This window comes from Pleuronectes platessa, chromosome 8 (genome assembly GCF_947347685.1).
Source record: "Pleuronectes platessa chromosome 8, fPlePla1.1, whole genome shotgun sequence".
Taxonomy (NCBI): Eukaryota; Metazoa; Chordata; class Actinopteri; order Pleuronectiformes; family Pleuronectidae; genus Pleuronectes; species Pleuronectes platessa.
Window position 1 is genome coordinate 7,588,116 of NC_070633.1, and position 24,315 is coordinate 7,612,430.

At 43.3% G+C, this 24,315-nt stretch overlaps 20 non-coding genes across 20 annotated transcripts; all 20 read right to left on the reverse strand.

The window, feature by feature from the left end:
* Positions 1 to 2,177: 2,177 nt before the first annotated feature.
* On the reverse strand, positions 2,178 to 2,259 carry trnal-uag (transfer RNA leucine (anticodon UAG)). Its single transcript has one exon. It is a non-coding gene; the product is annotated as a tRNA-Leu (tRNA).
* Positions 2,260 to 2,939: 680 nt separating this feature from the next.
* On the reverse strand, positions 2,940 to 3,021 carry trnal-uag (transfer RNA leucine (anticodon UAG)). Its single transcript has one exon. It is a non-coding gene; the product is annotated as a tRNA-Leu (tRNA).
* Positions 3,022 to 4,476: 1,455 nt separating this feature from the next.
* trnal-uag (transfer RNA leucine (anticodon UAG)) lies at positions 4,477 to 4,558 on the reverse strand. Its single transcript has one exon. It is a non-coding gene; the product is annotated as a tRNA-Leu (tRNA).
* Positions 4,559 to 6,013: 1,455 nt separating this feature from the next.
* On the reverse strand, positions 6,014 to 6,095 carry trnal-uag (transfer RNA leucine (anticodon UAG)). Its single transcript has one exon. It is a non-coding gene; the product is annotated as a tRNA-Leu (tRNA).
* A 680-nt stretch (positions 6,096 to 6,775) lies between these two features.
* trnal-uag (transfer RNA leucine (anticodon UAG)) lies at positions 6,776 to 6,857 on the reverse strand. Its single transcript has one exon. It is a non-coding gene; the product is annotated as a tRNA-Leu (tRNA).
* A 1,465-nt stretch (positions 6,858 to 8,322) lies between these two features.
* On the reverse strand, positions 8,323 to 8,404 carry trnal-aag (transfer RNA leucine (anticodon AAG)). Its single transcript has one exon. It is a non-coding gene; the product is annotated as a tRNA-Leu (tRNA).
* A 675-nt stretch (positions 8,405 to 9,079) lies between these two features.
* On the reverse strand, positions 9,080 to 9,161 carry trnal-uag (transfer RNA leucine (anticodon UAG)). The gene has a single exon. It is a non-coding gene; the product is annotated as a tRNA-Leu (tRNA).
* A 680-nt stretch (positions 9,162 to 9,841) lies between these two features.
* Positions 9,842 to 9,923, reverse strand: trnal-uag (transfer RNA leucine (anticodon UAG)). The gene has a single exon. It is a non-coding gene; the product is annotated as a tRNA-Leu (tRNA).
* A 1,462-nt stretch (positions 9,924 to 11,385) lies between these two features.
* trnal-aag (transfer RNA leucine (anticodon AAG)) lies at positions 11,386 to 11,467 on the reverse strand. Its single transcript has one exon. It is a non-coding gene; the product is annotated as a tRNA-Leu (tRNA).
* A 1,423-nt stretch (positions 11,468 to 12,890) lies between these two features.
* Positions 12,891 to 12,972, reverse strand: trnal-aag (transfer RNA leucine (anticodon AAG)). The gene has a single exon. It is a non-coding gene; the product is annotated as a tRNA-Leu (tRNA).
* Positions 12,973 to 13,643: 671 nt separating this feature from the next.
* On the reverse strand, positions 13,644 to 13,725 carry trnal-uag (transfer RNA leucine (anticodon UAG)). The gene has a single exon. It is a non-coding gene; the product is annotated as a tRNA-Leu (tRNA).
* Positions 13,726 to 15,190: 1,465 nt separating this feature from the next.
* Positions 15,191 to 15,272, reverse strand: trnal-aag (transfer RNA leucine (anticodon AAG)). The gene has a single exon. It is a non-coding gene; the product is annotated as a tRNA-Leu (tRNA).
* A 675-nt stretch (positions 15,273 to 15,947) lies between these two features.
* Positions 15,948 to 16,029, reverse strand: trnal-uag (transfer RNA leucine (anticodon UAG)). The gene has a single exon. It is a non-coding gene; the product is annotated as a tRNA-Leu (tRNA).
* Positions 16,030 to 16,709: 680 nt separating this feature from the next.
* On the reverse strand, positions 16,710 to 16,791 carry trnal-uag (transfer RNA leucine (anticodon UAG)). The gene has a single exon. It is a non-coding gene; the product is annotated as a tRNA-Leu (tRNA).
* A 1,462-nt stretch (positions 16,792 to 18,253) lies between these two features.
* Positions 18,254 to 18,335, reverse strand: trnal-aag (transfer RNA leucine (anticodon AAG)). Its single transcript has one exon. It is a non-coding gene; the product is annotated as a tRNA-Leu (tRNA).
* Positions 18,336 to 19,758: 1,423 nt separating this feature from the next.
* trnal-aag (transfer RNA leucine (anticodon AAG)) lies at positions 19,759 to 19,840 on the reverse strand. The gene has a single exon. It is a non-coding gene; the product is annotated as a tRNA-Leu (tRNA).
* Positions 19,841 to 20,511: 671 nt separating this feature from the next.
* trnal-uag (transfer RNA leucine (anticodon UAG)) lies at positions 20,512 to 20,593 on the reverse strand. The gene has a single exon. It is a non-coding gene; the product is annotated as a tRNA-Leu (tRNA).
* A 1,465-nt stretch (positions 20,594 to 22,058) lies between these two features.
* On the reverse strand, positions 22,059 to 22,140 carry trnal-aag (transfer RNA leucine (anticodon AAG)). Its single transcript has one exon. It is a non-coding gene; the product is annotated as a tRNA-Leu (tRNA).
* Positions 22,141 to 22,822: 682 nt separating this feature from the next.
* On the reverse strand, positions 22,823 to 22,904 carry trnal-uag (transfer RNA leucine (anticodon UAG)). Its single transcript has one exon. It is a non-coding gene; the product is annotated as a tRNA-Leu (tRNA).
* A 680-nt stretch (positions 22,905 to 23,584) lies between these two features.
* trnal-aag (transfer RNA leucine (anticodon AAG)) lies at positions 23,585 to 23,666 on the reverse strand. Its single transcript has one exon. It is a non-coding gene; the product is annotated as a tRNA-Leu (tRNA).
* Between the last annotated feature and the right edge of the window lie 649 nt (positions 23,667 to 24,315).

A 24,315-nucleotide genomic window follows, 5' to 3' on the forward strand; every position in this document is an offset into this window, starting at 1 on the left:
CTTTGACGACAATTGGACAATCAAATCGAAGAAACACATGGAAGAACATTGAAACTTCAAACACATACCCTGTGGGATTATAGAGCTTGACTCAAGATCAAAAGACCACTAAACTATCAGCCAAGTTCATGGCTTTAGCTCTTGGGTCAATTCTGTCATATTATCAACTTCAAAAGCCAAAGCAAGTCACTTTCAGCAGTAGGTGAGTTCATGTTCAGAAGGAAAGGGAGACATAGCAGTATAAAAAGGATTCCTTTAGCAGAGGATGGTTTCGATCCATCGACCTCTGGGTTATGGGCCCAGCACGCTTCCGCTGCGCCACTCTGCTCTTGTTTATTGAAATAATTTCATACGAACATAGTCTTTGGTTTTAATAGGTTTTATCAGCAGTTGAATCGACTGGACAAGGAGGAAGTTATTGGTAAATGTGAAGTTATGTGCCCCAATCTGAAGGTGCACATCTTAACTCTTACCTTGTTTGAAAACCAGACAGGAGAAAAAGAAAATTACCTCCTGTACACCTCATGTGATATCCCATATGCTACAAAGCTCAGGTGGCTGTTGCAGTTTTGAACAACAAGAGATCCTCTTATAGTAGATAAGCTGCACGTAGCCAATACATTCAACTGACAGTCTATTGGCAGTGGTGCGATTTGAACCCACGCCTCCTGAGAGACTAGAGCCTTAATCCAGCGCCTTTGACCACTCGGCCACACTACCGTTGGGAAACAGATTTTACCCAAACAAACCGGAGGGGGTTAGATGTAAATGACACTTTGGCGACAATTGGACAATCTTAACGAAGACACACATGGAAGAACATTAGAAACTTCAAACACATACCCTCTGGGAGTATAGAGCTTGACTCAAGATCAAAAGACCACTAAACTATCAGCCAAGTTCAGGGCTTTAGCTCTTGGGTCAATTCTGTCATATTATCAACTTCAAAAGCCAAAGCAAGTCACTTTCAGCAGTAGGTGAGTTCATGTTCAGAAGGAAAGGGAGACATAGCAGTGTAAAAAGGATTCCTTTAGCAGAGGATGGTTTCGATCCATCGACCTCTGGGTTATGGGCCCAGCACGCTTCCGCTGCGCCACTCTGCTCTTGTTTATTGAAATAATTTCAAACGAACATAGTCTTTGGTTTTAATAGGTTTTATCAGCAGTTGAATCGACTGGACAAGGAGGAAGTTATTGGTAAATGTGAAGTTATGTGCCCCAATCTGAAGGTGCACATCTTAACTCTTACCTTGTTTGAAAACCAGACAGGAGAAAAAGAAAATTACCTCCTGTACACCTCATGTGATATCCCATATGCTACAAAGCTCAGGTGGCTGTTGCAGTTTTGAACAACAAGAGATCCTCTTATAGTAGATAAGCTGCACGTAGCCAATACATTCAACTGACAGTCTATTGGCAGTGGTGGGATTTGAACCCACGCCTCCTGACAGACTGGAGCCTTAATCCAGCGCCTTTGACCACTCGGCCACACTACCGTTGGGAACTAGATTTTACCAAAACAAACCGGAGGGGGTTAGATGTAAATGACACTTGGGCGACAATTGGACAATCTTAACGAAGACACACATGGAAGAACATTAGAAACTTCAAACACATATCCTGTGGGAGTATAGAGCTTTACTCGAGATCAAAGCCCACAAAAATATCAGCCAAGTTCAGGGCTTCAGCTCTTGGGTCAATTCTGTCACATTTTCAACTTCAAAAGCAAGTCACTTTCAGCAGGAGATGAGTTAATGTTTAGAAGGCAAGGACAAGGGGAACATAACAGATAACATGGGAGTTGATAAAGGATTCCTTTAGCAGAGGATGGTTTCGATCCATCGACCTCTGGGTTATGGGCCCAGCACGCTTCCGCTGCGCCACTCTGCTGTTTTACAATGAAACAGTTTCATATGAACACAGTCCATTGTTTCAATGGGTTGGCTTAGCAGTTAAATCAAGTGGACTCAGCGAAAAATACAGGCAAATGTGACTCAATGGGAAGGCGCCCTGTGTTACCTTGTTTGAAAACCAGACTGAAGGAATAGAAAATCACCTCCTGTATGGACATTGCACATGCTACGAAGCTCAGCTGGCTCTTGCAGTTTTCAACAACAACAGATCTTACAGTAGAAAGTACTACAAGTAGCCAACACATACAAGCAAATAGCAGTTGATTGGCAGTGGTGGGATTTGAACCCACGCCTCCTGAGAGACTGGAGCCTAAATCCAGCGCCTTAGACCACTCGGCCACACTACCATTAAATCTGATTTTACCCAAACAATTCTGAGTCGTCTGAATGAAAAGTCCACTTTGACGACAATTGGACAATCAAATCGAAGAAACACATGGAAGAACATTCGAAACTTCAAACACATACCCTCTGGGAGTATAGAGCTTGACTCGAGATCAAAGCCCACAAAAATATCAGCCAAGTTCAGGGCTTCAGCTCTTGGGTCAATTCTGTCACATTTTCAACTTCAAAAGCAAGTCACTTTCAGCAGGAGATGAGTTAATGTTTAGAAGGCAAGGACAAGGGGAACATAACAGATAACATGGGAGTTGATAAAGGATTCCTTTAGCAGAGGATGGTTTCCATCCATCGACCTCTGGGTTATGGGCCCAGCACGCTTCCGCTGCGCCACTCTGCTCTTTTACAATGAAACAGTTTCATATGAACACAGTCCATTGTTTCAATGGGTTGGCTTAGCAGTTAAATCAAGTGGACTCAGCGAAAAATACAGGCAAATGTGACTCAATGGGAAGGCGCCCTGTGTTACCTTGTTTGAAAACCAGACTGAAGGAATAGAAAATCACCTCCTGTATGGACATTGCACATGCTACGAAGCTCAGCTGGCTCTTGCAGTTTTCAACAACAACAGATCTTACAGTAGAAAGTACTACTAGTAGCCAACACATACAAGCAAATAGCAGTTGATTGGCAGTGGTGGGATTTGAACCCACGCCTCCTGAGAGACTGGAGCCTAAATCCAGCGCCTTAGACCACTCGGCCACACTACCATTAAATCTGATTTTACCCAAACAATTCTGAGTCGTCTGAATGAAAAGTCCACTTTGACGACAATTGGACAATCAAATCGAAGAAACACATGGAAGAACATTCAAAACTTCAAACACATACCCTCTGGGAGTATAGAGCTTGACTCAAGATCAAAAGACCACTAAACTATCAGCCAAGTTCAGGGCTTTAGCTCTTGGGTCAATTCTGTCATATTATCAACTTCAAAAGCCAAAGCAAGTCACTTTCAGCAGTAGGTGAGTTCATGTTCAGAAGGAAAGGGAGACATAGCAGTGTAAAAAGGATTCCTTTAGCAGAGGATGGTTTCGATCCATCGACCTCTGGGTTATGGGCCCAGCACGCTTCCGCTGCGCCACTCTGCTCTTGTTTATTGAAATAATTTCAAACGAACATAGTCTTTGGTTTTAATAGGTTTTATCAGCAGTTGAATCGACTGGACAAGGAGGAAGTTATTGGTAAATGTGAAGTTATGTGCCCCAATCTGAAGGTGCACATCTTAACTCTTACCTTGTTTGAAAACCAGACAGGAGAAAAAGAAAATTACCTCCTGTACACCTCATGTGATATCCCATATGCTACAAAGCTCAGGTGGCTGTTGCAGTTTTGAACAACAAGAGATCCTCTTATAGTAGATAAGCTGCACGTAGCCAATACATTCAACTGACAGTCTATTGGCAGTGGTGGGATTTGAACCCACGCCTCCTGACAGACTGGAGCCTTAATCCAGCGCCTTTGACCACTCGGCCACACTACCGTTGGGAACTAGACTTTACCAAAACAAACCGGAGGGGGTTAGATGTAAATGACACTTTGGCGACAATTGGACAATCTTAACGAAGACACACATGGAAGAACATTAGAAACTTCAAACACATATCCTGTGGGAGTATAGAGCTTTACTCGAGATCAAAGCCCACAAAAATATCAGCCAAGTTCAGGGCTTCAGCTCTTGGGTCAATTCTGTCACATTTTCAACTTCAAAAGCAAGTCACTTTCAGCAGGAGATGAGTTAATGTTTAGAAGGCAAGGACAAGGGGAACATAACAGATAACATGGGAGTTGATAAAGGATTCCTTTAGCAGAGGATGGTTTCGATCCATCGACCTCTGGGTTATGGGCCCAGCACGCTTCCGCTGCGCCACTCTGCTGTTTTACAATGAAACAGTTTCATATGAACACAGTCCATTGTTTCAATGGGTTGGCTTAGCAGTTAAATCAAGTGGACTCAGCGAAAAATACAGGCAAATGTGACTCAATGGGAAGGCGCCCTGTGTTACCTTGTTTGAAAACCAGACTGAAGGAATAGAAAATCACCTCCTGTATGGACATTGCACATGCTACGAAGCTCAGCTGGCTCTTGCAGTTTTCAACAACAACAGATCTTACAGTAGAAAGTACTACAAGTAGCCAACACATACAAGCAAATAGCAGTTGATTGGCAGTGGTGGGATTTGAACCCACGCCTCCTGAGAGACTGGAGCCTAAATCCAGCGCCTTAGACCACTCGGCCACACTACCATTAAATCTGATTTTACCCAAACAATTCTGAGTCGTCTGAATGAAAAGTCCACTTTGACGACAATTGGACAATCAAATCGAAGAAACACATGGAAGAACATTCAAAACTTCAAACACATACCCTCTGGGAGTATAGAGCTTGACTCAAGATCAAAAGACCACTAAACTATCAGCCAAGTTCAGGGCTTTAGCTCTTGGGTCAATTCTGTCATATTATCAACTTCAAAAGCCAAAGCAAGTCACTTTCAGCAGTAGGTGAGTTCATGTTCAGAAGGAAAGGGAGACATAGCAGTGTAAAAAGGATTCCTTTAGCAGAGGATGGTTTCGATCCATCGACCTCTGGGTTATGGGCCCAGCACGCTTCCGCTGCGCCACTCTGCTCTTGTTTATTGAAATAATTTCAAACGAACATAGTCTTTGGTTTTAATAGGTTTTATCAGCAGTTGAATCGACTGGACAAGGAGGAAGTTATTGGTAAATGTGAAGTTATGTGCCCCAATCTGAAGGTGCACATCTTAACTCTTACCTTGTTTGAAAACCAGACAGGAGAAAAAGAAAATTACCTCCTGTACACCTCATGTGATATCCCATATGCTACAAAGCTCAGGTGGCTGTTGCAGTTTTGAACAACAAGAGATCCTCTTATAGTAGATAAGCTGCACGTAGCCAATACATTCAACTGACAGTCTATTGGCAGTGGTGGGATTTGAACCCACGCCTCCTGACAGACTGGAGCCTTAATCCAGCGCCTTTGACCACTCGGCCACACTACCGTTGGGAACTAGATTTTACCAAAACAAACCGGAGGGGGTTAGATGTAAATGACACTTTGGCGACAATTGGACAATCTTAACGAAGACACACATGGAAGAACATTAGAAACTTCAAACACATATCCTGTGGGAGTATAGAGCTTTACTCGAGATCAAAGCCCACAAAAATATCAGCCAAGTTCAGGGCTTCAGCTCTTGGGTCAATTCTGTCACATTTTCAACTTCAAAAGCAAGTCACTTTCAGCAGGAGATGAGTTAATGTTTAGAAGGCAAGGACAAGGGGAACATAACAGATAACATGGGAGTTGATAAAGGATTCCTTTAGCAGAGGATGGTTTCGATCCATCGACCTCTGGGTTATGGGCCCAGCACGCTTCCGCTGCGCCACTCTGCTGTTTTACAATGAAACAGTTTCATATGAACACAGTCCATTGTTTCAATGGGTTGGCTTAGCAGTTAAATCAAGTGGACTCAGCGAAAAATACAGGCAAATGTGACTCAATGGGAAGGCGCCCTGTGTTACCTTGTTTGAAAACCAGACTGAAGGAATAGAAAATCACCTCCTGTATGGACATTGCACATGCTACGAAGCTCAGCTGGCTCTTGCAGTTTTCAACAACAACAGATCTTACAGTAGAAAGTACTACAAGTAGCCAACACATACAAGCAAATAGAAGTTGATTGGCAGTGGTGGGATTTGAACCCACGCCTCCTGAGAGACTGGAGCCTAAATCCAGCGCCTTAGACCACTCGGCCACACTACCATTAAATCTGATTTTACCCAAACAATTCTGAGTCGTCTGAATGAAAAGTCCACTTTGACGACAATTGGACAATCAAATCGAAGAAACACATGGAAGAACATTCGAAACTTCAAACACATACCCTCTGGGAGTATAGAGCTTGACTCGAGATCAAAGCCCACAAAAATATCAGCCAAGTTCAGGGCTTCAGCTCTTGGGTCAATTCTGTCACATTTTCAACTTCAAAAGCAAGTCACTTTCAGCAGGAGATGAGTTAATGTTTAGAAGGCAAGGACAAGGGGAACATAACAGATAACATGGGAGTTGATAAAGGATTCCTTTAGCAGAGGATGGTTTCGATCCATCGACCTCTGGGTTATGGGCCCAGCACGCTTCCGCTGCGCCACTCTGCTGTTTTACAATGAAATAGTTTCATATGAACACAGTCCATTGTTTCAATGGGTTGGCTTAGCAGTTAAATCAAGTGGACTCAGCGAAAAATACAGGCAAATGTGACTCAATGGGAAGGCGCCCTGTGTTACCTTGTTTGAAAACCAGACTGAAGGAATAGAAAATCACCTCCTGTATGGACATTGCACATGCTACGAAGCTCAGCTGGCTCTTGCAGTTTTCAACAACAACAGATCTTACAGTAGAAAGTACTACAAGTAGCCAACACATACAAGCAAATAGCAGTTGATTGGCAGTGGTGGGATTTGAACCCACGCCTCCTGAGAGACTGGAGCCTAAATCCAGCGCCTTAGACCACTCGGCCACACTACCATTAAATCTGATTTTACCCAAACAATTCTGAGTCGTCTGAATGAAAAGTCCACTTTGACGACAATTGGACAATCAAATCGAAGAAACACATGGAAGAACATTCGAAACTTCAAACACATACCCTCTGGGAGTATAGAGCTTGACTCAAGATCAAAAGACCACTAAACTATCAGCCAAGTTCAGGGCTTTAGCTCTTGGGTCAATTCTGTCATATTATCAACTTCAAAAGCCAAAGCAAGTCACTTTCAGCAGTAGGTGAGTTCATGTTCAGAAGGAAAGGGAGACATAGCAGTGTAAAAAGGATTCCTTTAGCAGAGGATGGTTTCGATCCATCGACCTCTGGGTTATGGGCCCAGCACGCTTCCGCTGCGCCACTCTGCTCTTGTTTATTGAAATAATTTCAAACGAACATAGTCTTTGGTTTTAATAGGTTTTATCAGCAGTTGAATCGACTGGACAAGGAGGAAGTTATTGGTAAATGTGAAGTTATGTGCCCCAATCTGAAGGTGCACATCTTAACTCTTACCTTGTTTGAAAACCAGACAGGAGAAAAAGAAAATTACCTCCTGTACACCTCATGTGATATCCCATATGCTACAAAGCTCAGGTGGCTGTTGCAGTTTTGAACAACAAGAGATCCTCTTATAGTAGATAAGCTGCACGTAGCCAATACATTCAACTGACAGTCTATTGGCAGTGGTGGGATTTGAACCCACGCCTCCTGACAGACTGGAGCCTTAATCCAGCGCCTTTGACCACTCGGCCACACTACCGTTGGGAACTAGATTTTACCAAAACAAACCGGAGGGGGTTAGATGTAAATGACACTTTGGCGACAATTGGACAATCTTAACGAAGACACACATGGAAGAACATTAGAAACTTCAAACACATATCCTGTGGGAGTATAGAGCTTTACTCGAGATCAAAGCCCACAAAAATATCAGCCAAGTTCAGGGCTTCAGCTCTTGGGTCAATTCTGTCACATTTTCAACTTCAAAAGCAAGTCACTTTCAGCAGGAGATGAGTTAATGTTTAGAAGGCAAGGACAAGGGGAACATAACAGATAACATGGGAGTTGATAAAGGATTCCTTTAGCAGAGGATGGTTTCGATCCATCGACCTCTGGGTTATGGGCCCAGCACGCTTCCGCTGCGCCACTCTGCTCTTGTTTATTGAAATAATTTCATACGGACATAGTCTTTGGTTTTAATAGGTTTTATCAGCAGTTGAATCGACTGGACAAGGAGGAAGTTATTGGTAAATGTGAAGTTATGTGCCCCAATCTGAAGGTGCACATCTTAACTCTTACCTCGTTTGAAAACCAGACAGGAGAAAAAGAAAATTACCTCCTGTACACCCCATATGCTACAAAGCTCAGCTGGCTGTTGCAGTTTTGAACAACAAGAGATCCTCTTATAGTAGATAAGCTGCACGTAGCCAATACATTCAACTGACAGTCTATTGGCAGTGGTGGGATTTGAACCCACGCCTCCTGAGAGACTGGAGCCTTAATCCAGCGCCTTTGACCACTCGGCCACACTACCGTTGGGAACTAGATTTTACCCAAACAAACCGGAGGGGGTTAGATGTAAATGACACTTTGGCGACAATTGGACAATCTTAACGAAGACACAGATGGAAGAACATTAGAAACTTCAAACACATATCCTGTGGGAGTATAGAGCTTTACTCGAGATCAAAGCCCACAAAAATATCAGCCAAGTTCAGGGCTTCAGCTCTTGGGTCAATTCTGTCACATTTTCAACTTCAAAAGCAAGTCACTTTCAGCAGGAGATGAGTTAATGTTTAGAAGGCAAGGACAAGAGGAACATAACATGGGAGTTGATAAAGGATTCCTTTAGCAGAGGATGGTTTCGATCCATCGACCTCTGGGTTATGGGCCCAGCACGCTTCCGCTGCGCCACTCTGCTGTTTTACAATGAAACAGTTTCATATGAACACAGTCCATTGTTTCAATGGGTTGGCTTAGCAGTTAAATCAAGTGGACTCAGCGAAAAATACAGGCAAATGTGACTCAATGGGAAGGCGCCCTGTGTTACCTTGTTTGAAAACCAGACTGAAGGAATAGAAAATCACCTCCTGTATGGACATTGCACATGCTACGAAGCTCAGCTGGCTCTTGCAGTTTTCAACAACAACAGATCTTACAGTAGAAAGTACTACAAGTAGCCAACACATACAAGCAAATAGCAGTTGATTGGCAGTGGTGGGATTTGAACCCACGCCTCCTGAGAGACTGGAGCCTAAATCCAGCGCCTTAGACCACTCGGCCACACTACCATTAAATCTGATTTTACCCAAACAATTCTGAGTCGTCTGAATGAAAAGTCCACTTTGACGACAATTGGACAATCAAATCGAAGAAACACATGGAAGAACATTCGAAACTTCAAACACATACCCTCTGGGAGTATAGAGCTTGACTCGAGATCAAAGCCCACAAAAATATCAGCCAAGTTCAGGGCTTCAGCTCTTGGGTCAATTCTGTCACATTTTCAACTTCAAAAGCAAGTCACTTTCAGCAGGAGATGAGTTAATGTTTAGAAGGCAAGGACAAGGGGAACATAACAGATAACATGGGAGTTGATAAAGGATTCCTTTAGCAGAGGATGGTTTCGATCCATCGACCTCTGGGTTATGGGCCCAGCACGCTTCCGCTGCGCCACTCTGCTGTTTTACAATGAAACAGTTTCATATGAACACAGTCCATTGTTTCAATGGGATGGCTTAGCAGTTAAATCAAGTGGACTCAGCGAAAAATACAGGCAAATGTGACTCAATGGGAAGGCGCCCTGTGTTACCTTGTTTGAAAACCAGACTGAAGGAATAGAAAATCACCTCCTGTATGGACATTGCACATGCTACGAAGCTCAGCTGGCTCTTGCAGTTTTCAACAACAACAGATCTTACAGTAGAAAGTACTACAAGTAGCCAACACATACAAGCAAATAGCAGTTGATTGGCAGTGGTGGGATTTGAACCCACGCCTCCTGAGAGACTGGAGCCTAAATCCAGCGCCTTAGACCACTCGGCCACACTACCATTAAATCTGATTTTACCCAAACAATTCTGAGTCGTCTGAATGAAAAGTCCACTTTGACGACAATTGGACAATCAAATCGAAGAAACACATGGAAGAACATTCGAAACTTCAAACACATACCCTCTGGGAGTATAGAGCTTGACTCGAGATCAAAGCCCACAAAAATATCAGCCAAGTTCAGGGCTTCAGCTCTTGGGTCAATTCTGTCACATTTTCAACTTCAAAAGCAAGTCACTTTCAGCAGGAGATGAGTTAATGTTTAGAAGGCAAGGACAAGGGGAACATAACAGATAACATGGGAGTTGATAAAGGATTCCTTTAGCAGAGGATGGTTTCGATCCATCGACCTCTGGGTTATGGGCCCAGCACGCTTCCGCTGCGCCACTCTGCTCTTGTTTATTGAAATAATTTCATACGGACATAGTCTTTGGTTTTAATAGGTTTTATCAGCAGTTGAATCGACTGGACAAGGAGGAAGTTATTGGTAAATGTGGAGTTATGTGCCCCAATCTGAAGGTGCACATCTTAACTCTTACCTTGTTTGAAAACCAGACAGGAGAAAAAGAAAATTACCTCCTGTACACCTCATGTGATATCCCATATGCTATAAAGCTCAGGTGGCTGTTGCAGTTTTGAACAACAAGAGATCCTCTTATAGTAGATAAGCTGCACGTAGCCAATACATTCAACTGACAGTCTATTGGCAGTGGTGGGATTTGAACCCACGCCTCCTGACAGACTGGAGCCTTAATCCAGCGCCTTTGACCACTCGGCCACACTACCGTTGGGAACTAGATTTTACCAAAACAAACCGGAGGGGGTTAGATGTAAATGACACTTTGGCGACAATTGGACAATCTTAACGAAGACACACATGGAAGAACAATAGAAACTTCAAACACATATCCTGTGGGAGTATAGAGCTTTACTCGAGATCAAAGCCCACAAAAATATCAGCCAAGTTCAGGGCTTCAGCTCTTGGGTCAATTCTGTCACATTTTCAACTTCAAAAGCAAGTCACTTTCAGCAGGAGATGAGTTAATGTTTAGAAGGCAAGGACAAGGGGAACATAACAGATAACATGGGAGTTGATAAAGGATTCCTTTAGCAGAGGATGGTTTCGATCCATCGACCTCTGGGTTATGGGCCCAGCACGCTTCCGCTGCGCCACTCTGCTCTTGTTTATTGAAATAATTTCATACGGACATAGTCTTTGGTTTTAATAGGTTTTATCAGCAGTTGAATCGACTGGACAAGGAGGAAGTTATTGGTAAATGTGAAGTTATGTGCCCCAATCTGAAGGTGCACATCTTAACTCTTACCTCGTTTGAAAACCAGACAGGAGAAAAAGAAAATTACCTCCTGTACACCCCATATGCTACAAAGCTCAGCTGGCTGTTGCAGTTTTCTACAACTAGTAGATAAGCTGCACGTAGCCAATACATTCAACTGACAGTCTATTGGCAGTGGTGGGATTTGAACCCACGCCTCCTGAGAGACTGGAGCCTTAATCCAGCGCCTTTGACCACTCGGCCACACTACCGTTGGGAACAAGATTTTACCCAAGTAAACCGGAGGGGGTTAGATGTAAATGACACTTTGGCGACAATTGGACAATCTTAACGAAGACACACATGGAAGAACATTAGAAACTTCAAACACATATCCTGTGGGAGTATAGAGCTTTACTCGAGATCAAAGACCACAAAAATGTCAGCCAAGTTCAGGGCTTCAGCTCTTGGGTCAATTCTGTCACATTTTCAACTTCAAAAGGAAGTCACTTTCAGCAGGAGATGAGTTAATGTTTAGAAGGCAAGGACAAGGGAAACATAACAGATAACATGGGAGTTGATAAAGGATTCCTTTAGCAGAAGATGGTTTCGATCCATCGACCTCTGGGTTATGGGCCCAGCACGCTTCCGCTGCGCCACTCTGCTCTTTCACAATGAAACAGTTTCATATGAACACAGTCCATTGTTTCAATGGGTTGGCTTAGCAGTTAAATCAAGTGGACTCAGCGAAAAATACAGGCAAATGTGACTCAATGGGAAGGCGCCCTGTGTTACCTTGTTTGAAAACCAGACTGAAGGAATAGAAAATCACCTCCTGTATGGACATTGCACATGCTACGAAGCTCAGCTGGCTCTTGCAGTTTTCAACAACAACAGATCTTACAGTAGAAAGTACTACAAGTAGCCAACACATACATGCAAATAGCAGTCGATTGGCAGTGGTGGGATTTGAACCCACGCCTCCTGAGAGACTGGAGCCTAAATCCATACTACCATTAATTGTGATTTTACCCAAACAATTCTGAGTCGTTTGAATGAAAAGTCCACTTTGACGACAATTGGACAATCAAATCGAAGAAACACATGGAAGAACATTCGAAACTTCAAACACATACCCTGTGGGAGTATAGAGCTTGACTCAAGATCAAAAGACCACTAAACTATCAGCCAAGTTCCGGGCTTTAGCTCTTGGGTCAATTCTGTCATATTATCAACTTCAAAAGCCAAAGCAAGTCACTTTCAGCAGTAGGTGAGTTCATGTTCAGAAGGAAAGGGAGACATAGCAGTGTAAAAAGGATTCCTTTAGCAGAGGATGGTTTCGATCCATCGACCTCTGGGTTATGGGCCCAGCACGCTTCCGCTGCGCCACTCTGCTCTTGTTTATTGAAATAATTTCAAACGAACATAGTCTTTGGTTTTAATAGGTTTTATCAGCAGTTGAATCGACTGGACAAGGAGGAAGTTATTGGTAAATGTGAAGTTATGTGCCCCAATCTGAAGGTGCACATCTTAACTCTTACCTTGTTTGAAAACCAGACAGGAGAAAAAGAAAATTACCTCCTGTGATATCCCATATGCTACAAAGCTCAGGTGGCTGTTGCAGTTTTGAACAACAAGAGATCCTCTTATAGTAGATAAGCTGCACGTTGCCAATACATTCAACTGACAGTCTATTGGCAGTGGTGGGATTTGAACCCACGCCTCCTGAGAGACTGGAGCCTTAATCCAGCGCCTTTGACCACTCGGCCACACTACCGTTGGGAAACAGATTTTACCCAAACAAACCGGAGGGGGTTAGATGTAAATGACACTTTGGCGACAATTGGACAATCTTAACGAAGACACACATGGAAGAACATTAGAAACTTCAAACACATACCCTCTGGGAGTATAGAGCTTGACTCAAGATCAAAAGACCACTAAACTATCAGCCAAGTTCAGGGCTTTAGCTCTTGGGTCAATTCTGTCATATTATCAACTTCAAAAGCCAAAGCAAGTCACTTTCAGCAGTAGGTGAGTTCATGTTCAGAAGGAAAGGGAGACATAGCAGTGTAAAAAGGATTCCTTTAGCAGAGGATGGTTTCGATCCATCGACCTCTGGGTTATGGGCCCAGCACGCTTCCGCTGCGCCACTCTGCTCTTTTACAATGAAACAGTTTCATATGAACACAGTCCATTGTTTCAATGGGTTGGCTTAGCAGTTAAATCAAGTGGACTCAGCGAAAAATACAGGCAAATGTGACTCAATGGGAAGGCGCCCTGTGTTACCTTGTTTGAAAACCAGACTGAAGGAATAGAAAATCACCTCCTGTATGGACATTGCACATGCTACGAAGCTCAGCTGGCTCTTGCAGTTTTCAACAACAACAGATCTTACAGTAGAAAGTACTACAAGTAGCCAACACATACATGCAAATAGCAGTCGATTGGCAGTGGTGGGATTTGAACCCACGCCTCCTGAGAGACTGGAGCCTAAATCCAGCGCCTTAGACCACTCGGCCACACTACCATTAAATCTGATTTTACCCAAACAATTCTGAGTCGTCTGAATGAAAAGTCCACTTTGACGACAATTGGACAATCAAATCGAAGAAACACATGGAAGAACATTCAAAACTTCAAACACATACCCTCTGGGAGTATAGAGCTTGACTCAAGATCAAAAGACCACTAAACTATCAGCCAAGTTCAGGGCTTTAGCTCTTGGGTCAATTCTGTCATATTATCAACTTCAAAAGCCAAAGCAAGTCACTTTCAGCAGTAGGTGAGTTCATGTTCAGAAGGAAAGGGAGACATAGCAGTGTAAAAAGGATTCCTTTAGCAGAGGATGGTTTCGATCCATCGACCTCTGGGTTATGGGCCCAGCACGCTTCCGCTGCGCCACTCTGCTCTTGTTTATTGAAATAATTTCAAACGAACATAGTCTTTGGTTTTAATAGGTTTTATCAGCAGTTGAATCGACTGGACAAGGAGGAAGTTATTGGTAAATGTGAAGTTATGTGCCCCAATCTGAAGGTGCACATCTTAACTCTTACCTTGTTTGAAAACCAGACAGGAGAAAAAGAAAATTACCTCCTGTACACCTCATGTGATATCCCATATGCTACAAAGCTCAGGTGGCTGTTGCAGTTTTGAACAACAAGAGATCCTCTTATAGTAGATAAGCTGCACGTAGCCAATACATTCAACTGACAGTCTATTGGCAGTGGTGGGATTTGAACCCACGCCTCCTGACAGACTGGAGCCTTAATCCAGCGCCTTTGACCACTCGGCCACACTACCGTTGGGAACTAGACTTTACCAAAACAAACCGGAGGGGGTTAGATGTAAATGACACTTTGGCGACAATTGGACAATCTTAACGAAGACACACATGGAAGAACATTAGAAACTTCAAACACATATCCTGTGGGAGTATAGAGCTTTACTCGAGATCAAAGCCCACAAAAATATCAGCCAAGTTCAGGGCTTCAGCTCTTGGGTCAATTCTGTCACATTTTCAACTTCAAAAGCAAGTCACTTTCAGCAGGAGATGAGTTAATGTTTAGAAGGCAAGGACAAGGGGAACATAACAGATAACATGGGAGTTGATAAAGGATTCCTTTAGCAGAGGATGGTTTCGATCCATCGACCTCTGGGTTATGGGCCCAGCACGCTTCCGCTGCGCCACTCTGCTCTTGTTTATTGAAATAATTTCATACGGACATAGTCTTTGGTTTTAATAGGTTTTATCAGCAGTTGAATCGACTGGACAAGGAGGAAGTTATTGGTAAATGTGAAGTTATGTGCCCCAATCTGAAGGTGCACATCTTAACTCTTACCTCGTTTGAAAACCAGACAGGAGAAAAAGAAAATTACCTCCTGTACACCCCATATGCTACAAAGCTCAGCTGGCTGTTGCAGTTTTGAACAACAAGAGATCCTCTTATAGTAGATAAGCTGCACGTAGCCAATACATTCAACTGACAGTCTATTGGCAGTGGTGGGATTTGAACCCACGCCTCCTGAGAGACTGGAGCCTTAATCCAGCGCCTTTGACCACTCGGCCACACTACCGTTGGGAACTAGATTTTACCCAAACAAACCGGAGGGGGTTAGATGTAAATGACACTTTGGCGACAATTGGACAATCTTAACGAAGACACAGATGGAAGAACATTAGAAACTTCAAACACATATCCTGTGGGAGTATAGAGCTTTACTCGAGATCAAAGCCCACAAAAATATCAGCCAAGTTCAGGGCTTCAGCTCTTGGGTCAATTCTGTCACATTTTCAACTTCAAAAGCAAGTCACTTTCAGCAGGAGATGAGTTAATGTTTAGAAGGCAAGGACAAGAGGAACATAACATGGGAGTTGATAAAGGATTCCTTTAGCAGAGGATGGTTTCGATCCATCGACCTCTGGGTTATGGGCCCAGCACGCTTCCGCTGCGCCACTCTGCTGTTTTACAATGAAACAGTTTCATATGAACACAGTCCATTGTTTCAATGGGTTGGCTTAGCAGTTAAATCAAGTGGACTCAGCGAAAAATACAGGCAAATGTGACTCAATGGGAAGGCGCCCTGTGTTACCTTGTTTGAAAACCAGACTGAAGGAATAGAAAATCACCTCCTGTATGGACATTGCACATGCTACGAAGCTCAGCTGGCTCTTGCAGTTTTCAACAACAACAGATCTTACAGTAGAAAGTACTACAAGTAGCCAACACATACAAGCAAATAGCAGTTGATTGGCAGTGGTGGGATTTGAACCCACGCCTCCTGAGAGACTGGAGCCTAAATCCAGCGCCTTAGACCACTCGGCCACACTACCATTAAATCTGATTTTACCCAAACAATTCTGAGTCGTCTGAATGAAAAGTCCACTTTGACGACAATTGGACAATCAAATCGAAGAAACACATGGAAGAACATTCGAAACTTCAAACACATACCCTCTGGGAGTATAGAGCTTGACTCGAGATCAAAGCCCACAAAAATATCAGCCAAGTTCAGGGCTTCAGCTCTTGGGTCAATTCTGTCACATTTTCAACTTCAAAAGCAAGTCACTTTCAGCAGGAGATGAGTTAATGTTTAGAAGGCAAGGACAAGGGGAACATAACAGATAACATGGGAGTTGATAAAGGATTCCTTTAGCAGAGGATGGTTTCGATCCATCGACCTCTGGGTTATGGGCCCAGCACGCTTCCGCTGCGCCACTCTGCTGTTTTACAATGAAACAGTTTCATATGAACACAGTCCATTGTTTCAATGGGATGGCTTAGCAGTTAAATCAAGTGGACTCAGCGAAAAATACAGGCAAATGTGACTCAATGGGAAGGCGCCCTGTGTTACCTTGTTTGAAAACCAGACTGAAGGAATAGAAAATCACCTCCTGTATGGACATTGCACATGCTACGAAGCTCAGCTGGCTCTTGCAGTTTTCAACAACAACAGATCTTACAGTAGAAAGTACTACAAGTAGCCAACACATACAAGCAAATAGCAGTTGATTGGCAGTGGTGGGATTTGAACCCACGCCTCCTGAGAGACTGGAGCCTAAATCCAGCGCCTTAGACCACTCGGCCACACTACCATTAAATCTGATTTTACCCAAACAATTCTGAGTCGTCTGAATGAAAAGTCCACTTTGACGACAATTGGACAATCAAATCGAAGAAACACATGGAAGAACATTCGAAACTTCAAACACATACCCTCTGGGAGTATAGAGCTTGACTCGAGATCAAAGCCCACAAAAATATCAGCCAAGTTCAGGGCTTCAGCTCTTGGGTCAATTCTGTCACATTTTCAACTTCAAAAGCAAGTCACTTTCAGCAGGAGATGAGTTAATGTTTAGAAGGCAAGGACAAGGGGAACATAACAGATAACATGGGAGTTGATAAAGGATTCCTTTAGCAGAGGATGGTTTCGATCCATCGACCTCTGGGTTATGGGCCCAGCACGCTTCCGCTGCGCCACTCTGCTCTTGTTTATTGAAATAATTTCATACGGACATAGTCTTTGGTTTTAATAGGTTTTATCAGCAGTTGAATCGACTGGACAAGGAGGAAGTTATTGGTAAATGTGGAGTTATGTGCCCCAATCTGAAGGTGCACATCTTAACTCTTACCTTGTTTGAAAACCAGACAGGAGAAAAAGAAAATTACCTCCTGTACACCTCATGTGATATCCCATATGCTATAAAGCTCAGGTGGCTGTTGCAGTTTTGAACAACAAGAGATCCTCTTATAGTAGATAAGCTGCACGTAGCCAATACATTCAACTGACAGTCTATTGGCAGTGGTGGGATTTGAACCCACGCCTCCTGACAGACTGGAGCCTTAATCCAGCGCCTTTGACCACTCGGCCACACTACCGTTGGGAACTAGATTTTACCAAAACAAACCGGAGGGGGTTAGATGTAAATGACACTTTGGCGACAATTGGACAATCTTAACGAAGACACACATGGAAGAACAATAGAAACTTCAAACACATATCCTGTGGGAGTATAGAGCTTTACTCGAGATCAAAGCCCACAAAAATATCAGCCAAGTTCAGGGCTTCAGCTCTTGGGTCAATTCTGTCACATTTTCAACTTCAAAAGCAAGTCACTTTCAGCAGGAGATGAGTTAATGTTTAGAAGGCAAGGACAAGGGGAACATAACAGATAACATGGGAGTTGATAAAGGATTCCTTTAGCAGAGGATGGTTTCGATCCATCGACCTCTGGGTTATGGGCCCAGCACGCTTCCGCTGCGCCACTCTGCTCTTGTTTATTGAAATAATTTCATACGGACATAGTCTTTGGTTTTAATAGGTTTTATCAGCAGTTGAATCGACTGGACAAGGAGGAAGTTATTGGTAAATGTGAAGTTATGTGCCCCAATCTGAAGGTGCACATCTTAACTCTTACCTCGTTTGAAAACCAGACAGGAGAAAAAGAAAATTACCTCCTGTACACCCCATATGCTACAAAGCTCAGCTGGCTGTTGCAGTTTTCTACAACTAGTAGATAAGCTGCACGTAGCCAATACATTCAACTGACAGTCTATTGGCAGTGGTGGGATTTGAACCCACGCCTCCTGAGAGACTGGAGCCTTAATCCAGCGCCTTTGACCACTCGGCCACACTACCGTTGGGAACAAGATTTTACCCAAGTAAACCGGAGGGGGTTAGATGTAAATGACACTTTGGCGACAATTGGACAATCTTAACGAAGACACACATGGAAGAACATTAGAAACTTCAAACACATATCCTGTGGGAGTATAGAGCTTTACTCGAGATCAAAGACCACAAAAATGTCAGCCAAGTTCAGGGCTTCAGCTCTTGGGTCAATTCTGTCACATTTTCAACTTCAAAAGGAAGTCACTTTCAGCAGGAGATGAGTTAATGTTTAGAAGGCAAGGACAAGGGAAACATAACAGATAACATGGGAGTTGATAAAGGATTCCTTTAGCAGAAGATGGTTTCGATCCATCGACCTCTGGGTTATGGGCCCAGCACGCTTCCGCTGCGCCACTCTGCTCTTTCACAATGAAACAGTTTCATATGAACACAGTCCATTGTTTCAATGGGTTGGCTTAGCAGTTAAATCAAGTGGACTCAGCGAAAAATACAGGCAAATGTGACTCAATGGGAAGGCGCCCTGTGTTACCTTGTTTGAAAACCAGACTGAAGGAATAGAAAATCACCTCCTGTATGGACATTGCACATGCTACGAAGCTCAGCTGGCTCTTGCAGTTTTCAACAACAACAGATCTTACAGTAGAAAGTACTACAAGTAGCCAACACATACATGCAAATAGCAGTCGATTGGCAGTGGTGGGATTTGAACCCACGCCTCCTGAGAGACTGGAGCCTAAATCCATACTACCATTAATTGTGATTTTACCCAAACAATTCTGAGTCGTTTGAATGAAAAGTCCACTTTGACGACAATTGGACAATCAAATCGAAGAAACACATGGAAGAACATTCGAAACTTCAAACACATACCCTGTGGGAGTATAGAGCTTGACTCAAGATCAAAAGACCACTAAACTATCAGCCAAGTTCCGGGCTTTAGCTCTTGGGTCAATTCTGTCATATTATCAACTTCAAAAGCCAAAGCAAGTCACTTTCAGCAGTAGGTGAGTTCATGTTCAGAAGGAAAGGGAGACATAGCAGTGTAAAAAGGATTCCTTTAGCAGAGGATGGTTTCGATCCATCGACCTCTGGGTTATGGGCCCAGCACGCTTCCGCTGCGCCACTCTGCTCTTGTTTATTGAAATAATTTCAAACGAACATAGTCTTTGGTTTTAATAGGTTTTATCAGCAGTTGAATCGACTGGACAAGGAGGAAGTTATTGGTAAATGTGAAGTTATGTGCCCCAATCTGAAGGTGCACATCTTAACTCTTACCTTGTTTGAAAACCAGACAGGAGAAAAAGAAAATTACCTCCTGTGATATCCCATATGCTACAAAGCTCAGGTGGCTGTTGCAGTTTTGAACAACAAGAGATCCTCTTATAGTAGATAAGCTGCACGTTGCCAATACATTCAACTGACAGTCTATTGGCAGTGGTGGGATTTGAACCCACGCCTCCTGAGAGACTGGAGCCTTAATCCAGCGCCTTTGACCACTCGGCCACACTACCGTTGGGAAACAGATTTTACCCAAACAAACCGGAGGGGGTTAGATGTAAATGACACTTTGGCGACAATTGGACAATCTTAACGAAGACACACATGGAAGAACATTAGAAACTTCAAACACATACCCTCTGGGAGTATAGAGCTTGACTCAAGATCAAAAGACCACTAAACTATCAGCCAAGTTCAGGGCTTTAGCTCTTGGGTCAATTCTGTCATATTATCAACTTCAAAAGCCAAAGCAAGTCACTTTCAGCAGTAGGTGAGTTCATGTTCAGAAGGAAAGGGAGACATAGCAGTGTAAAAAGGATTCCTTTAGCAGAGGATGGTTTCGATCCATCGACCTCTGGGTTATGGGCCCAGCACGCTTCCGCTGCGCCACTCTGCTCTTTTACAATGAAACAGTTTCATATGAACACAGTCCATTGTTTCAATGGGTTGGCTTAGCAGTTAAATCAAGTGGACTCAGCGAAAAATACAGGCAAATGTGACTCAATGGGAAGGCGCCCTGTGTTACCTTGTTTGAAAACCAGACTGAAGGAATAGAAAATCACCTCCTGTATGGACATTGCACATGCTACGAAGCTCAGCTGGCTCTTGCAGTTTTCAACAACAACAGATCTTACAGTAGAAAGTACTACAAGTAGCCAACACATACATGCAAATAGCAGTCGATTGGCAGTGGTGGGATTTGAACCCACGCCTCCTGAGAGACTGGAGCCTAAATCCAGCGCCTTAGACCACTCGGCCACACTACCATTAAATCTGATTTTACCCAAACAATTCTGAGTCGTCTGAATGAAAAGTCCACTTTGACGACAATTGGACAATCAAATCGAAGAAACACATGGAAGAACATTCAAAACTTCAAACACATACCCTCTGGGAGTATAGAGCTTGACTCAAGATCAAAAGACCACTAAACTATCAGCCAAGTTCAGGGCTTTAGCTCTTGGGTCAATTCTGTCATATTATCAACTTCAAAAGCCAAAGCAAGTCACTTTCAGCAGTAGGTGAGTTCATGTTCAGAAGGAAAGGGAGACATAGCAGTGTAAAAAGGATTCCTTTAGCAGAGGATGGTTTCGATCCATCGACCTCTGGGTTATGGGCCCAGCACGCTTCCGCTGCGCCACTCTGCTCTTGTTTATTGAAATAATTTCAAACGAACATAGTCTTTGGTTTTAATAGGTTTTATCAGCAGTTGAATCGACTGGACAAGGAGGAAGTTATTGGTAAATGTGAAGTTATGTGCCCCAATCTGAAGGTGCACATCTTAACTCTTACCTTGTTTGAAAACCAGACAGGAGAAAAAGAAAATTACCTCCTGTACACCTCATGTGATATCCCATATGCTACAAAGCTCAGGTGGCTGTTGCAGTTTTGAACAACAAGAGATCCTCTTATAGTAGATAAGCTGCACGTAGCCAATACATTCAACTGACAGTCTATTGGCAGTGGTGGGATTTGAACCCACGCCTCCTGACAGACTGGAGCCTTAATCCAGCGCCTTTGACCACTCGGCCACACTACCGTTGGGAACTAGACTTTACCAAAACAAACCGGAGGGGGTTAGATGTAAATGACACTTTGGCGACAATTGGACAATCTTAACGAAGACACACATGGAAGAACATTAGAAACTTCAAACACATATCCTGTGGGAGTATAGAGCTTTACTCGAGATCAAAGCCCACAAAAATATCAGCCAAGTTCAGGGCTTCAGCTCTTGGGTCAATTCTGTCACATTTTCAACTTCAAAAGCAAGTCACTTTCAGCAGGAGATGAGTTAATGTTTAGAAGGCAAGGACAAGGGGAACATAACAGATAACATGGGAGTTGATAAAGGATTCCTTTAGCAGAGGATGGTTTCGATCCATCGACCTCTGGGTTATGGGCCCAGCACGCTTCCGCTGCGCCACTCTGCTCTTGTTTATTGAAATAATTTCATACGGACATAGTCTTTGGTTTTAATAGGTTTTATCAGCAGTTGAATCGACTGGACAAGGAGGAAGTTATTGGTAAATGTGAAGTTATGTGCCCCAATCTGAAGGTGCACATCTTAACTCTTACCTCGTTTGAAAACCAGACAGGAGAAAAAGAAAATTACCTCCTGTACACCCCATATGCTACAAAGCTCAGCTGGCTGTTGCAGTTTTGAACAACAAGAGATCCTCTTATAGTAGATAAGCTGCACGTAGCCAATACATTCAACTGACAGTCTATTGGCAGTGGTGGGATTTGAACCCACGCCTCCTGAGAGACTGGAGCCTTAATCCAGCGCCTTTGACCACTCGGCCACACTACCGTTGGGAACTAGATTTTACCCAAACAAACCGGAGGGGGTTAGATGTAAATGACACTTTGGCGACAATTGGACAATCTTAACGAAGAAACACATGGAAGAACATTCGAAACTTCAAACACATACCCTCTGGGAGTATAGAGCTTGACTCGAGATCAAAGCCCACAAAAATATCAGCCAAGTTCAGGGCTTCAGCTCTTGGGTCAATTCTGTCACATTTTCAACTTCAAAAGCAAGTCACTTTCAGCAGGAGATGAGTTAATGTTTAGAAGGCAAGGACAAGGGGAACATAACAGATAACATGGGAGTTGATAAAGGATTCCTTTAGCAGAGGATGGTTTCCATCCATCGACCTCTGGGTTATGGGCCCAGCACGCTTCCGCTGCGCCACTCTGCTCTTTTACAATGAAACAGTTTCATATGAACACAGTCCATTGTTTCAATGGGTTGGCTTAGCAGTTAAATCAAGTGGACTCAGCGAAAAATACAGGCAAATGTGACTCAATGGGAAGGCGCCCTGTGTTACCTTGTTTGAAAACCAGACTGAAGGAATAGAAAATCACCTCCTGTATGGACATTGCACATGCTACGAAGCTCAGCTGGCTCTTGCAGTTTTCAACAACAACAGATCTTACAGTAGAAAGTACTACAAGTAGCCAACACATACAAGCAAATAGCAGTTGATTGGCAGTGGTGGGATTTGAACCCACGCCTCCTGAGAGACTGGAGCCTAAATCCAGCGCCTTAGACCACTCGGCCACACTACCATTAAATCTGATTTTACCCAAACAATTCTGAGTCGTCTGAATGAAAAGTCCACTTTGACGACAATTGGACAATCAAATCGAAGAAACACATGGAAGAACATTCAAAACTTCAAACACATACCCTCTGGGAGTATAGAGCTTGACTCAAGATCAAAAGACCACTAAACTATCAGCCAAGTTCAGGGCTTTAGCTCTTGGGTCAATTCTGTCATATTATCAACTTCAAAAGCCAAAGCAAGTCACTTTCAGCAGTAGGTGAGTTCATGTTCAGAAGGAAAGGGAGACATAGCAGTGTAAAAAGGATTCCTTTAGCAGAGGATGGTTTCGATCCATCGACCTCTGGGTTATGGGCCCAGCACGCTTCCGCTGCGCCACTCTGCTCTTGTTTATTGAAATAATTTCAAACGAACATAGTCTTTGGTTTTAATAGGTTTTATCAGCAGTTGAATCGACTGGACAAGGAGGAAGTTATTGGTAAATGTGAAGTTATGTGCCCCAATCTGAAGGTGCACATCTTAACTCTTACCTTGTTTGAAAACCAGACAGGAGAAAAAGAAAATTACCTCCTGTGATATCCCATATGCTACAAAGCTCAGGTGGCTGTTGCAGTTTTGAACAACAAGAGATCCTCTTATAGTAGATAAGCTGCACGTTGCCAATACATTCAACTGACAGTCTATTGGCAGTGGTGGGATTTGAACCCACGCCTCCTGAGAGACTGGAGCCTTAATCCAGCGCCTTTGACCACTCGGCCACACTACCGTTGGGAAACAGATTTTACCCAAACAAACCGGAGGGGGTTAGATGTAAATGACACTTTGGCGACAATTGGACAATCTTAACGAAGACACACATGGAAGAACATTAGAAACTTCAAACACATACCCTCTGGGAGTATAGAGCTTGACTCAAGATCAAAAGACCACTAAACTATCAGCCAAGTTCAGGGATTTAGCTCTTGGGTCAATTCTGTCATATTATCAACTTCAAAAGCCAAAGCAAGTCACTTTCAGCAGTAGGTGAGTTCATGTTCAGAAGGAAAGGGAGACATAGCAGTGTAAAAAGGATTCCTTTAGCAGAGGATGGTTTCGATCCATCGACCTCTGGGTTATGGGCCCAGCACGCTTCCGCTGCGCCACTCTGCTCTTGTTTATTGAAATAATTTCAAACGAACATAGTCTTTGGTTTTAATAGGTTTTATCAGCAGTTGAATCGACTGGACAAGGAGGAAGTTATTGGTAAATGTGAAGTTATGTGCCCCAATCTGAAGGTGCACATCTTAACTCTTACCTTGTTTGAAAACCAGACAGGAGAAAAAGAAAATTACCTCCTGTACACCTCATGTGATATCCCATATGCTACAAAGCTCAGGTGGCTGTTGCAGTTTTGAACAACAAGAGATCCTCTTATA